Raw genomic sequence first — 16547 nt, 5'->3', positions numbered from 1 at the left:
CATACTAAATATGCATAATAAATTTACAAAATTAAAAATAGTGCAAAACAACGCCCAAAGATCAAAAATTGCCACGATGGAATTAAGAAGATTTGTTGAAATCAATGAAATAGACATAGTAAACATACAGGAACCATACACTGTCAAGAGCAAATTAACAGCATTTCCGCCGACAGCAAGAATAATAAAGGAGGGAAACGATCCGAAAGCAATAACAGTAATCATGAATAAAAACATTGAAGTACTAAAAATTGCGCAATATTGTGACGAATGGACAGTATGCACGGAGGTAACCATCGGTAACAAATCTTTTTGGCTGATAAATTCTTACTTTCAATACAGCTTAAATATACATGATTTCATACAGAAAATACAAACAATAATTTGGCAAAATCAAAGAACTAATTTTATTATTACAATAGATGCAAACGCAAAATCAAGTATGTGGGGCTCACCGATAACAGATGACAAAGGCGAAATCCTGGAAGATTTTGTTCTACAAAATGGTTTAAGGGTGATAAATAAAGGTAACAGACCAACATTCACAGGCCCGAGAGGAAAGTCCTTCATTGATGTTACTATAAGTACTATTCAATTAGAGGAACAAATAGTGAACTGGACAGTTCAAGACAATGTAACAACAAGCGATCATGAAGTAATAACATTTAACATTGAAGATACTACCCTTGGAACAAAAGCTGAGAATTATAACATAAGAAAAATAGATTGGGAACTTTTCGAGAAAAACCTGTGCTTACCACAAATTGATGACTACGACGACCTAGATAAATTGGTAACAGATATAGAAAATAAAACAAAGAAATCTCTAGACGAATCAATTCCAGAAGTCAAGACAAAGAAAAAATATAATGACTTTTGGTCCCCAAAACTAGAAAGACTAAAGAAGATAGCAAAAGCAAAAAGAAAAAGCTACCAATCTACAATAATTCCTATACTTAAAGAAAGAAGACTAGAAAATTATAGGATAGCGAAACAAAAATATACAGAGGAATTATTAGCTGCTAAAAAGAAGAGTTGGGAACTATTTCTAAAAAATAATATAGAACTAGATCAATGGGGGCTTCCCTACAAACTAATCATGCAGAAAATTAACAACATAACGCTAACTACACTAAAGAATAATGATAATTCATATACGAAAACAAGAGAAGAAACTATGCTTAAACTGTCAAATAAATTCTTTCCAAGAGATGACGTAAATGAAGAAACAGATCAACAACGAAAACTAAGAGAAGACTATAACCAAATTATCAGGAAAGAAAATGAAGACGAAATAGACCTAGTAACAAATGAGGAAATCGAACAAATAATAAAGAAATTGAAATCAGGAAAAGCCCCTGGATTAGACGGAATAAAAAATGAAATTTATAAAAAGAAGAAAGATATATGGATACCTTATCTAGCTAAATTATGCAATACTCTACTAAGGAAGAGGAAATTTCCGCTTTCTTGGAAGGAATCAAAATTAATAATATTAATGAAAAGTGAAGATAGGGACCCAACAGATGTAAGCTCCTACAGACCAATATGCCTCCTTCGGAATATTTCCAAAATTTATGAAAAAACAATAGTTTCCAGACTACACAAATATAGGAATATTGAAAGAGATAACTTGCAATACGGCTTTAGGAGGGGCAAATCAACCGAGGACGCTCTAAATGCTTTTGTGGACAACATTTTGGATCGCAGGAGCGCAAAAAAGTACGTATTAACCTTGTTTGTAGATATAGAAGGGGCTTTCGACAATCTGTGGATCCCCTCGCTGGTACGAAGACTAAAAGAGCTAAAAATACCAGAATACCTAGTGAACACAATAAAAGATTATTTTCAAGACAGAAAAATAATAATAAAAGAAGAGAATGGGGATATTAGCATTAATACACAAAAAGGATGCCCACAGGGATCTATTCTAGGTCCATTGATGTGGGACATTGAATTCCAGCCATGCTTGGAAGCATTAAACAAAAATAAATGCGTAGATAGAGTAATAGCCTTTGCAGATGACCTAGCAGTAATAACATCAGCAAACACAAGAAGGGAAATAGAAGAAAACTCAAAAGAAATAATAAGAATATTGCAAGATTGGAGTTCAGAAAGTAAACTAAAATTATCCAAGAAAAAAACCAAATATATGATTTTCGGAACAAAACTGGCAAGGGACCCAACCATCAAAATTGGAGAAGAAAAAATAAAAAGAGTAAGCGAATTCAAATATCTTGGCATTCAGGTAGATGATAAACTAAACTTTGGCCATCACATAAATTACATTAGTGATAAAGGACAGAAAGTTACCAATAAACTAATAAATATAGCAAGTAATAAATATAAGCTTCCACGAAAAATAATAAAAATATACCACGACTCAATTTTAGGGGCAACTATGAATTATGCTGCCAGCGTTTGGGCTCACAGGTTGTTAGAAAACAATGCACTAAAACTGAAAATAGAAAGACCGCAAAGAAACATAATGATCAGACTAAGCGGGGCATTTGGTACTACTCCCCACAATGCACTAGCTGTATTGTTGGGGTTAAAACCAATGCATTTATTAATAATCCAACGGGCGGCAATGTATTGGTTTAAAAAAGGAAACAAAAGTAGGGTACAGGACCTAATAGGGAAAGAAATAGATAACATACAAGACATAGAGCAAGTAATATTAGAAAAGTGGCAACAAGACTGGAATAACTCAGAGAAGGCAAGAAGAACACATAAATTAATTTCAAACATAAATGAAAGACTAAAATGGAACCATTTTGAACCATCTGCAGGCCTTGTCCACTTCCTCACGGGACATGGGCCCTATGGCCAATATTTTCAAAGGTTTGGCTTAAAAGAAGAAGGGAACTGTGGTTGTGGTGAGTTTGGAACTCCGGAACACTATATAATGTGGTGTCCCCTACTAGAAGACCGAATGAACGAGAGGAACAATATAAGAACAGGAAGATTAGAGGATATTATTAGCGAAGAGGAAGACTTTAAAGTGCTGAACAGAATTACGGCTGAATTTTCCGAACGCAGCAAAAAACAATATGAAGAAAGGAATCTAGCAAACAGAAACCAATAAGAAATTAATAGATATATGAATAAATTAGTTTGAATGTGAGAACGTGTGTATGGGGCGTTCCTTTCGGACCGGAGGCCTCCTCCAGGATTGCTGGTATTCCGCATGCCCCGGAAGGAAGCGCGGGAGTAAAAGTGAGCTCGACACATCCCCGGACAGACCGGATTGGAACTCCGGATGCGTCGGGCCGGAGTGAATTTCGTGTTTCGGTGGTGGGTTATCGTGCATTCTAATATACAGCACATTAATATCTCATAGAATTAGGAAATGAGACAAATGAACTCGGGTAAAAGAAAACAGTGACCGTCCGCGATCTTGTTGCGTACGCGCCGCTTTCGGTTCCGGTGCACACGGCGGTGGGACACAACTGACCAGGGCCCGCACTAAGTGCTCCGAGTGGGTCCTGGACCCCAAGCCGTTGTATTGGGGACCGTGGACATGCGTAAAACAACCGAGGAACATATATCGAAAACAAAATCATCCTACATGAGATAGACAAGATTTAACGAATGCACAAAAGGAACGAAACAAGTGTAATGCGTGTAGTGGAATTAGTCGTTAAAATGTGTTTCACACACAGGAGTGCGATAGTGTATTAGTGCAATATTATAAATACCAGTGTGGACAGTGCTTAATAGTGATAAGTGAAGTGTGTGTCTAGTGATTTTGTAGGAGAGTGTGGTAAATTAATAAAAAACATACAGGAGAGAATCAAATTATGTACAAGGTGAAAAACCTAATCATACAGGGAAACCTGAACGAAATGAAACAAAGAAGAAGAGGGAATACTGCATGGATGAGATAAGTATAGGCAAAAAGCAATGAATGATGATATTTATGATAGGATGAATGTTAAGCTCGACTTGAGACAGAACGTAGAGTAGATAAGTTTGATTAGATAAAGAAGACTTGATAATCATTCGAGAATAGTAGTTAGTAGTAAGGATTTGCTGTTTTTTTTTCTTTAAATTTTATTTTGTTTTGTTTTGATTGTTTTCTCTGTTCAATGTGTTGTGGTTCGCCCTCGTCCTTGTCCTTGTCCTTGTCCTTGTCCTTGTCCCCGCTCTAAAAAAAAAAAAAAGGTAAATGAATGATGAAATAAAGAAAGAAGATTGCAATGATGATAGCCCGTTTCGGTTTAAATCTTCAGGTGCCGAAACCGAAGAGGCGCGTCTGAGCAATCAAAAAAAAAAAAAAAAAAAAAAAAAAACTCTCATAGGCGTTGACTTCCAAATACAGCCCCCGTGCGAAGCCCCAAATAAGATTGACCTTATCGCAATATGTTTAAGATGAAAAATATTAATTTAACAGTAATCGTACTTACTTGTCTGCACTGAAATTCCCATAATGTGCTTTCTTCTTTATTATTATCTGTTCCAGGTAATCTGATAGGAAACTTCTCTCCATTACACCACTTAACCCTAAAGAAGGAAAAAGAAAGTTGTTGATCTTCATAGGAAGGGAAGCTTTTCAATTAAACTGAATCGTATAAACTATGTTCCTACCTGATGTTGAGAAAGCACTCCTGTTCCTTTTAGCTATCAATCCCGATTAACAATTACTAGGTTTTATTATTTTTTTCTTTAAGAAAAGTGTTGCTTATTATTTATGTAATAAAATTTTGGCTTTATTCTTACTTATTAAATTGCATTTTTAGAAATAAGAACTAATTCGTTATAAAGTTAATTTCCATTACTGATTCATTTGAGAATCAGTATGATTTGTCTTTCTGTGTGTATTAACATCTGTTGATTTTATAGAGGATTTGAAGTAGTAGTAATGGGGTTACTTTACCTAACTCTCGATTATCCAATTTTGGGTCCCCATGGACCATACTGAATGAATCAGGGATGCTTTAGCCCGGGATTGCGTCACCTATTGAATTTTTGCTTATGCTTATTCAGGGGCCATGCACGATGGTGTAAATGAATCAGAGGTACTTTGGCCAGGCTATGACGTCATTGAATTGGGAGTATTGGATCAGAGGTAATAGTGATTCTTTAAAATTACTAAAAATATGGTCTTGATGATTCATTACGTTATGAAATAGTACAGGTTTACGAATGCTTTCGTTTCCTTTTATGGCATAAAATTTGGAGATTGTTATATTATTGATGAGATGGACTAACACGGGTGCAAATGAAATCTTTAGTTTTACGTCCCACGCATATGCAGTTTAGGCTAAAGGAGACGGTGACGATAAGAAAGGAATGAAAGTGTGGGAGAAAATTGGAGCATAATGTTGCCCATCACAAAACTATTTTCGAGGTGTTTTAAATCAGGGACCACATACAGCAGAGGTAAACGCTCTACCACTGAGCCACCGCGCCTCTACTGGTATGAATGAATTAGAGGTAGTTGGTTCGAGTTAATACGTTCGTTTGACGTCACTGAACTGGGATTTTTAGCTTGGAACTTATGATGGCTTGTTTCGTTTCCTTTTATGGATATAAAATTACCAAAACAATGTATGATCTCTTTCTTGATGACCTATTACGTTATGAATTAGTAGACCCCAGTAATAGTATAAATTAGTATTAGTATTAATATGAAACTCGAAAACTTTGGAGTTGCTTTGTGGCTAACCGGTTAGCGTATGCGCCTTTAACGTGGGAGACCAGAGTTCGATTCCCGGAAAGAGCTCATGCGGTTCGGATTTCACGTTAATTAGTAGGTTCTATTTTTGCTGCTGAACTTTGGGAGGAACACTTGATTTTTGGTTGTTATCCCTTTGATGAGATGAACTAACACTGGTGCAAATGAAATCTTTAGTTTTACGTCCCACAATTAGGCTAAAGGAGACGGTGACGATGAAAAATGAATGAAAGTATGGGAGAAAATTGGAGCATAATGTTGCCCACCACAAAATTACTTTGAACCAGGGACCCCATACAGCAGAGGTGAACGCTCTACCACTGAGCCACCACGTCCCTTATTGGTGCGAATAAAGTAGAGGTATTTGTTTTCAGCTAATGTGTTTGTTTGACGTCGGGCTGACCCTATTTCACTTTTGGGATCCCACATGGACCATAGTGAATGAGTTAGAGAAGTTTTGGTTTGGGATTGCATTACCTATTGTAATTTTGCTTATGTTTACTCAGGGGTAGATATCACTCAGGACACATAAGATCACCTTAATTTACATCAGGAGTTGGGGGGAGGGAGTATCGGACCTCATTCCCTTTGATGATTATCGACTTTGGAGCCTTATTACGTTACATGGAGGCGTATTTAAAATTATTTCCTTAAATTTGATAAGTACTTTGTGATCCACTTTGTTCCGTCTCAGGGGTGAACATGGATACCTTGCAATCGTACCGAGTTCGATTCTTGGTGCTAGTTTAGGAAATGTTGAATTTAACGTCCCCAGCGAAAACGATGGTGATGAGAAATGATAGGACGAAACAGGAGAAAACATGTTCCCTTTTAGAGGTACAAAATTGCCAAAATATAAACGTAAGCAATACGTTGTACCACTTGTTTGGTCTTTTGGCCCAATTTATCCTCTTGGATGAGGCCCTATTACCTTATATAGTTATATGGACGTATACAGATGTCCATTTCCTATTATATGACATAGGTACATTTGTGCACCCCTTTAAAAATTTGGGAGGAGTACCATGGCCAATCTTTTAAATTTTGAAAATTTTCCAGTTTAAGCATATACTACCGGACTCTAATATGTATTATGATAAATTTGGGTGGTTCACTTCGTTCCCTTTTAGGGTACAAAATTGCCAAAATATAAACATAAGCAACCATATGGAGATGGTACGGAGGTACAGCCATATGGAGATTTACGGCTAAGGTGTACCATTTAGAAGTGTCCCCCGCTGAACCACGTGTTTGGTTTTTTGATCCAATTTATCCTTTTGGTTATATGGTCATGTATAGGGGTTTATTCCCTATCATAAGACATAGGTTCATTTGTGCACTCCTTGAAATTTTTGGGAATGGTACCCTGGCCCACCCTTAAGTTTTAGAAATTGCCCAATTTAAACATTTGGTATAATAGTACTTGACCCTAATATATATTACTATAAATTTGGGTGGTCCACCTCGTTCCCTTTTAGGGGTCATTTGTTCCGCTTTAGGGGTGTACATGGATACCGTACATGTGTTGCAATCGTCCCGAGTTCGATTCTTGGTGCTAGTTTCAGGAAATGTTGAATTTAACGTCTCCGCAAAACGATGATAATGAGAAGTGATAGGACGAAACATGAACTTACTTGATTGAGGATTGAAGCAGGGACCTCACACATTAGTGACAAACGCGGATGGGATGATGTGATTTTGGACCTAATTAGTAACTCTCGTTTCCGTTTCCGTCTCCTTTAGCCTAACCGGCATAACCGTGGGACGTAAAACTCACAGATTTCATTCTCGTTTCCGTTCATGGATTAAATAAAAAGATGATTCTTTGCTTAGATCTGATTAGTTCATTGTTCGAGCGATTTTTAAACGCTCAGCGTTTGTTGATCAGTAAGCGCTTCATTGATGGAAACAATCTTGCCTGATTTTCAAAATCTAAACTGCTCCGATTCTTTTTCGAAACGGTTCCGCTGAGTGCAAGAATTTTTCAAAACTAAAAATTTTGAAAACTAAAAATTTTCAAACTAAAAAAATTTAAACTTTTCCAAAAAAATTTTTCGAACTAAAAAATTTCAAATAAAAAATTTAAACAAAAAATTGTCAAACAAAAATTTTCAAACTAAAAGATTTCAAATAAAATTTTGAAACAAATTTTGAAAATCTAAAATTTTAAAACTAAAAAATAAAATCAAACTTTCTGAAACGAAATCTTTTAAACTTAAAATTTTCGAACTCAAACCGAATTTGAAAACTAAAAAACTTTTCGAACCAAATTTTGAAACAATTTTTTTTTTCGAACTCAGTAAGTTTCAAACTTAAAACTTGCAAATCAAAATTTCAAACTAAAAAGTTTTCGATCTAAAATTTTGAACTAAAAAATTCGAACTCAAAGTTCTCACTAAAAATTTCGAACTCAGAAAGTTTTAAAATCTATATTTGAAACTCAAGTTTCGAATTAAAAATATTTTCGAACTACAATTATCAAACTCAAACTTTTCGAAAATCTTAATAGAGATTGAAAGTGATCACTCGTTTCGCGAGCAGTAAGCCGTAACTTTTAGTAATGTAACATAGTTTACGGTTTAAGATTTATATTGTCTTGAGAACGATTGAATGTAATGAACCCGTTTATGTAATGAACCCGTTGGCCAGCCATAGCCTGATTTCACATCGTAGCTCATGAAAGAAATCTTGTTGTAGTTGTGTAGCCGTGACCATTTTTTCTGGACATAGCCTGTACGATCACCAGGAATGAAATACTACTTAGTTTAGCGACCATTAAGACGTGATTTAATAAATATTAGCCACATTAACACTTGAACTTGTATGAAACGAATAACAGGTTACTGATCAAAGCACAGAACGAAAAAAAAAATGCTAAGATGGACAGAATTTCATTCATGTGACGTCAAGCACGGAAGTATTTTCTTACCTCTCACTCCTCTCACTTGAAGGTCAAGGTGCTAATCAGCATTTTCCAGGTTGAATGCATTACAAATAATAATAATAATAATAATAATAATAATAATAATAATAATAATAATAATAATAATAATAATAATAATAATCTTTCCTTAAGCCCATTTGAGATTTCAGTGGCTAAGTCCAGGTTCGATTTTTGGCGTTATTATGACGGGTTTAAGTACACAACCCACAGAAGTACGTTCAAGTCTTATACATCCTAAGGTCATAAACGCTTTCCATCTTATACGTAAAATAGAAACAAATATTTGGTGTTTATATCTACATTTATGATGATTCGAATTTCACTTTGAACTGTAGGTCCACGTCCTATACAGCCTCGATATTGTTAAGTCTACATAAAACATTTATGGTGGTTCAGATTTTATCGTTCACGTCTTATGCAGTCTAGGAACGCAAGATTTACGTCCTCGGTACTGTCAAGAGAACAAAAAACACTCGTGGTGGTTCAGAGAAATGAAATTAAATCTTTGAGTTTTACGTCTTACGGTTATGTTAACTAGGCTAAAGAAGACGATGATGATGAGAAATAAATGTAATGATGGATTAAATATAGTGGGGAGAACCCTGAGAAAACTCATGCATACGGCTTTTTGTTCACTACAAAGCAACTTGGCGTTAGCTAAGATCGAACCAGCGACCTTACACACCTCTGTCATTGAGTCATCACGACGTAAAACAGATAATGATACACTTAACATGAAACAAGCAAGGTCACTGAGTTGAGGAAGATCATTTTGCAGGCCTCAGCTTTTTCTCGAGGAGCAAATACCACAACAATAATTAAAAACCATTCATGAAAAAGACTGTTGTTTAGACTAACATCACGCACACACACACACACACACACGACACACACACAAACACACAATGTTGTTTATTACAGTACATACTGATTACATTTTTTAAATACAAATATATTACTTATGTTGATTTCAATGAAAATGTAATTAAGTTTTAGCAGTAGGCACAGACTGTTCGTGCAATACTTTTTTCGTATAAAAACTTCACTTAAAATAGTGAACGTCAGCAGGATCAAACTAGAATCCTTTTGGCATTAGATGCACTTGTTCACTTTTATGAAATTGTTTTCCAGCCGGAATCGATCTTCTTGTGAATGTTATTTAATACAAATCACTCGTATTACAGCACCATGGTACAAAACAATATGAGATCAAAACGATAAATCGTTCATTTCTTTTACACAAGGAAAGCCGAACCATGGTATCGTAACAGTTTTTTTTTCTTTCTTCATTTACAATCTTATGAGAGAAGCTCTTCCACCCTAGTAAATTGAATTCAATGTAGCATCATTCACTACTGGCATGATCTTTCATGAAATAAGTAACATGATTTCACTAATAATCCTATAAGAACGACGGGAAGCACTCTAAAGGAATCGAACTGAAAACCTCTTGCACCAGAAAAATTGAATTCAATGCAACATTATAGCATCACTAGGTAACACGGTAATCACTATTGCAGTAAATGACAAGTTCAATGTTACAAACATAGGACTGATATCTTAGTAACTAAGCAACAGTAACACAATTTAAAGAGAGAGAATACAATATGACAGAGCTGAATGATGTTATAAAGAAAAACTGCAAATTCTGCATTCTTCATCTATGACAAAGAAACTATGATACTGAAGTAATGAAATTCATTTCGTTACTAAACTTGTGCAAGAAGCCGCTCCTCTCTTTCGTCATCTTCGCCTTTGCATGTGATTTTTTTTAATGCAATTTCAATATGACAAAAGCTGACTTAATATTTTAAAGTGTTTGGCAATGTAAATGGAAAATTGGTTCATTGCTTTTAACAACTAAGCAGACGTCGATTTTGAGGTCCGAGTTCCCAGCTCATAAGATATGAATCGCTGTGCTAAACGAAATATGTCCTTTTCTTAAAGTTATAATCGATCCGGGGTTCGACTCCAGGTAAGGAAACACACATTTTTGTTTGTTCTATCGCAGGATGTCTTAACATTTGATGGTTCAGATTTCATCTTATTTCACGTCTAAACTAAACTAAGTAGTATTTCATTCCTGGTGATCGTACAGGCTATGTCCAGAAAAAATGGTCACGGCTACACAGCTACAACAAGATTGCTTTCATGAGCTACGATGTGAAATCAGGCTATGGCTGGCCAACGGGTTCATTACATAAACGAACTCAATCGTTCTCAAGACAATATAAATCTTAAACCGTAAACTATGTTACATTACTAAAAGTTACGGCTTACTGCTCGCGAAACGAGTGATCACTTTCAATCTCTGTTAAGATTTTCGAAAAGTTTGAGTTTGATAATTGTAGTACGAAAAATTTTTTAATTCGAAACTTGAGTTTCAAATTTTGATTTTAAAACTTTCCGAGTTCGAAAATTTTTAGTGAGAACTTTGAGTTCGAATTTTTTTAGTTCAAAATTTTAGATCGAAAACTTTTTAGTTTGAAATTTTAATTTGCAAGTTTTAAGTTTGAAACTTTCTGAGTTCGAAAAAAAATGTTTCAAAATTTGGTTCGAAAAGTTTTTTAGTTTTCAAATTCGGTTCGAGTTCGAAAATTTTAAGTTTAAAAATTTCGGTTCAGAAAGTTTGATTTTATTTTTTAGTTTTAAAAATTTTAGATTTTCAAAATTTGTTTCAAAATTTTATTTGAAATTTTTTAGCTTGAAAATTTTTGTTTGACAACTTTTTGTTAATTTTTTTTTATTTGAAATTTTTTAGTTCGAAATTTTTTTTGAAGAGTTTAAATTTTTTTAGTTTGAAAATTTTTAGTTTTCAAAATTTTTAGTTTTGAAAAATTCTTGCACTCAGCGGAACCGTTTCGAAAAAGAATCGGAGCAGTTTAGATTTTGAAAATCAGGCAAGATTGTTTCCATCAATGAAGCGCTTACTGATCAACAAACGCTGAGCGTTTAAAAATCGCTCGAACAATGAACTAATCAGATTTAAGCAAAGAATCATCTTTTTATTTAATCCATGAACGGAAACGAGAGTTACTAATTAGGTCCAAAATCACATCATCCCATCCGCGTTTGTCACTAATGTGTGAGGTCCCTGCTTCAATCCTCAATCAAGTAAGTTCATGTTTCGTCCTATCACTTCTCATCATCATCGTTTTGCGCAGACGTTAAATTCAACATTTCCTGAAACTAGCACCAAGAATCGAACTCGGGACGATTGCAACACATGTACGGTATCCATGTTCACCCTTAAAGCGGAACAAATGACCCCTAAAAGGGAACGAGGTGGACCACCCAAATTTATAGTAATATATATTAGGGTCCAGTACTATTATACCAAATGTTTAAATTGGGCAATTTCTAAAACTTAAGGGTGGGCCAAGGTACCATTCCCAAAAATTTGAAGGAGTGCACAAATGTACCTATGTCTTATGATAGGGAATAAACCCCTATACATGACCATATAACCATATAAGGTAATAGGTCCTCATCCAAGAGGATAAATTGGATCAAAAAACCAAACACGTGGTACAACATATTGCTTATGTTTATATTTTGGCAATTTTGTACCCTAAAAGGGAACGAAGTGAACCACCCAAATTTATCATGATACATATTAGAGTCCAGTAGTATATGCTTAAACTGGAAAATTTCCAAAATTTAAAAGATTGGCCATGGTACTCCTCCCAAATTTTTAAAGGGGTGCACAAATGTATTTATGTCATATAATAGGAAATGGACATCTGTATACGTCCATATAACTATATAAGGTAATAGGACCTCATCCAAGGTGATAAAATGAGCCAAAATACCAAATACGTGGTTGTAGTAAAATTTGGTAATTTTGTGCCCCTAAAAGGGATATAATAATATATATTAGGGTCCTATACTATTATACCAAATGTTTAAATTGGGCAACTTCCAAAATTGAAGGGGGTGGGCCAAAGTACTCCACCCAAATTTTAAAGAGGTGCACAAATATACCCATATCTTATGAAAGGTAATGAACCCCTGTATACGTCCATATAACTATATAAGGTAATAGGGCCTCATCCAAGAGGATAAATTGGGCCAAAAGACAAAACAAGTGGTACAACGTATTGCTTACGTTTATATTTTGGCAATTTTGTACCTCTAGAAGGGAACATGTTTTCTCCTGTTTCGTCCTATCATTTCTCATCACCATCGTTTTCGCTGGGGACGTTAAATTCAACATTTCCTAAACTAGCACCAAGAATCGAACTCGGTACGATTGCAAGGTATCCATGTTCACTCCTGAAACGGAACAAAGTGGATCACAAAGTACTTATCAAATTTAAGGAAATAATTTTAAATACGCCTCCATATAACGTAATAAGGCTCCAAAATCGATAATAATCAAAAGGGAACGAGGCCCGATACTCCCTCCCCCCAACTCCTGATGTAAATTAAGGTGATCTTATGTGTCCTGAGTGATCCCTGCCCCTGAGTAAACATAAGCAAAATTACAATAGGTAATGCAATCCCAAACCAAAACTTCTCTAACTCATTCACTATGGTCCATGTGGGATCCCAAAAGTGAAATAGGGTCAGCCCGACGTCAAACAAACACATTAGCTGAAAACAAATACCTCTACTTTATTCGCACCAATAAGGGACGTGGTGGCTCAGTGGTAGAGCGTTCACCTCTGCTGTATGGGGTCCCTGGTTCAAAGTAATTTTGTGGTGGGCAACATTATGCTCCAATTTTCTCCCATACTTTCATTCATTTTTCATCGTCACCGTCTCCTTTAGCCTAATTGTGGGACGTAAAACTAAAGATTTCATTTGCAAAAGTGTTAGTTCATCTCATCAAAGGGATAACAACCAAAAATCAAGTGTTCCTCCCAAAGTTCAGCAGCAAAAATAGAACCTACTAATTAACGTGAAATCCGAACCGCATGAGCTCTTTCCGGGAATCGAACTCTGGTCTCCCACGTTAAAGGCGCATACGCTAACCGTCTAGCCACAAAGGAACTCCAAAGTTTTCGAGTTTCATATTAATACTAATACTAATTTATACTATTACTGGGGTCTACTAATTCATAACGTAATAGGTCATCAAGAAAGAGATCATACATTGTTTTGGTAATTTTATATCCATAAAAGGAAACGAAACAAGCCATCATAAGTTCCAAGCTAAAAATCCCAGTTCAGTGACGTCAAACGAACGTATTAACTCGAACCAACTACCTCTAATTCATTCATACCAGTAGAGGCGCGGTGGCTCAGTGGTAGAGCGTTTACCTCTGCTGTATGTGGTCCCTGATTTAAAACACCTCGAAAATAGTTTTGTGATGGGCAACATCATGCTCCAATTTTCTCCCACACTTTCATTCCTTTCTTATCGTCACCGTCTCCTTTAGCCTAAACTGCATATGCGTGGGACGTAAAACTAAAGATTTCATTTGCACCCGTGTTAGTCCATCTCATCAATAATATAACAATCTCCAAATTTTATGCCATACAAGGAAACGAAAGCATTCGTAAACCTGTACTATTTCATAACGTAATGAATCATCAAGACCATATTTTTAGTAATTTTAAAGAATCATCATGACCTCTGATCCAATACTCCCAATTCAATGACGTCATAGCCTGGCCAAGGTACCTCTGATTCATTTACACCATCGTGCATGGCCCCTGAATAAGCATAAGCAAAAATTCAATAGGTGACGCAATCCCGGGCTAAAGCATCCCTGATTCATTCAGTATGGTCCATGGGGACCCAAAATTGGATAATCGAGAGTTAAGTAAAATAACCCCATTACTACTAGAGTCAATGCAAGTAATAACACATTAATTGCATTAACGACCAGGTTGGGGTCGTGCTGGCTTCGTGATAGAGCGTCACCTCTCGTGCACGTGATCCCCGGTTCGATCCCAGATCGCGCCAAGTGGATTTTGTGGTGGACAAACGTAACTTTAGTTGTTTTTTCGGACTACTCCCGTTTCTTCTTACTTTCTTCTTTCCACAGTTTCATTAATTCTCCTTTAGCCTATCCGACATAACCGCAGGACGTAAAACCCAAACATTTCATTTCCAAACTTCTCTTTTTCCGCATCCCCCCTCAATGGTCGTCAGTACTCTTGACAACTCCGTTTTTATGAAAATATTCAAGTAACAATTCAAAACTAAATTTCCTCTGTTGTCAATGGACTATACTCAAGGCCGACGAAAGCGTCGGGCGAAGCTTGCAACTGCACAGGGAGCCAAATTTAGGGCATTTTAGGATTGATAGAGCGTCAAATTCACTATGATGGTTAAGCTTCCATAATTATGATTTTGGTTGCAAAGAGTAGGGTGTTATATGAGCCTGTCCAAATTACGTGGCGCCTGTAGTTAATACTTCATGTCAGGCTTTAATCAATTTAGGATAGTTTTTCTAACTCCACCATAAAAATTCTTCCGCCCTTAATAAGCTCACAATAATCCAATGTTGATTAATATTGGATGTGTGATGCTTCACCGTAAATTTAGCGCCGAATAAAAAAAGTAAACGAAAACAAAAAATATTTTGCCATCGTCTTATTTCCATCGGATCAGGTGCACGTCCAACGAAAAGACTTAGGAAAATGATCTCATTGGGAAATAGTAAATAGAAAACAGGATTCGTGTGAGTTGAGACGCGTCGGGCGAGAGGTGTGGATTCATTATTATCAGTGCATATATACATAATTATTTTTCTTCATGTTATTTCTAATGTAGGAACATATGTTTATAAAGAGGAAACGAGATTTTCAAATTTCAGGTTCTACTAAGGTGGCCAACAATCCTGATACCGTTTTGACTGTACCGATTTCTGACTTATCTGTCCCGCGCCACGACCGGACATTCGTCGGGGCACATATTGCCCCGATTTATCCCCAAGTTAATTAATATTTTACTGAGCCATTTCTTACAATGTAATAACTTATTGTTTTACACACTCAGTTTTTTTTGTATAGAATCAATGTAACAAATTTGTCTTTTAGTTTGACTCATGAAAAAAATAGTTAGCAGCTCGTCTTTAATTCACAGTTATTCATTAATTGGTTTGAAGAATGAAAATGAAATCTTTAAGTTTTACGTCCCACGATTATGCCGGTTAGGCTAAAGGAGACGGTGGTGATGAGAGATGAGTGAAATGGTGGAATGAAGAAAGTAGGAGGAAACGGGAGAACCCCTAGAAAACCCACGAGCATGGTGTTTGTCCACCACAAAGTCCACACGGCGCGAGCTGGGATCGAACCAGGGACCTAATTGGTTTGAGTTGATAATCAGCCGATTATGATGATAGTAGATTCCATCCAGCGCTAGAAATATTGTTTTTGCAATCTCTACATAAAAACGACTGCTACCACAGTGGCAGTAACACTAGCACTCATTTCAGCGGGTGGCCGCCACTCTTAACTATACCAGATACTGTCCGTCTGCCAAATCTGATACCAGTGTCGCCGTCTTCTGCTTCACCTTTCGTTTGCCGATGAATCGCATTTTTACCTTAATCTGTACTGTGTATTATTATGTTCTTCGACGTTATTTTTTACATACAATTATCGTTGATGATGAAGACAACTTCAATAACGGACCATCCGAATCGAAATTTAGGAGGGAAGGGGGGCTCCAACACCGTTTGTCCCGTCTCAGGTTTGGCCGGTGTTTTTATTTTCTGTGGAAAAACGGTTTTAGGGGGCGAAAGCTCTCACCCAAAATTTTGAAATTTGAGGCCCAAAAGGTAAGAAGAAGTGCACTGAATACCATTGAGCACAGATATTGTAGACGTAAAGTGAGATAATTGGGTTTCGCATTTTCCTGGAAAACGGTTGAGTGAGGCACGGACCTCCTAAACTGTTGATTACGAAATATCAAAAGTGCAAATAAGCATACATAAGAAGTTCCTAAAGAATATGGAGAAATGCAAC

The sequence above is a fragment of the Thermobia domestica genome, chromosome 3, assembly GCF_964235325.1.
Source record: "Thermobia domestica chromosome 3, izTheDome1.hap1.1, whole genome shotgun sequence".
NCBI lineage: Eukaryota > Metazoa > Arthropoda > Insecta > Zygentoma > Lepismatidae > Thermobia > Thermobia domestica.
This window is presented reverse-complemented; position numbering follows the sequence as displayed.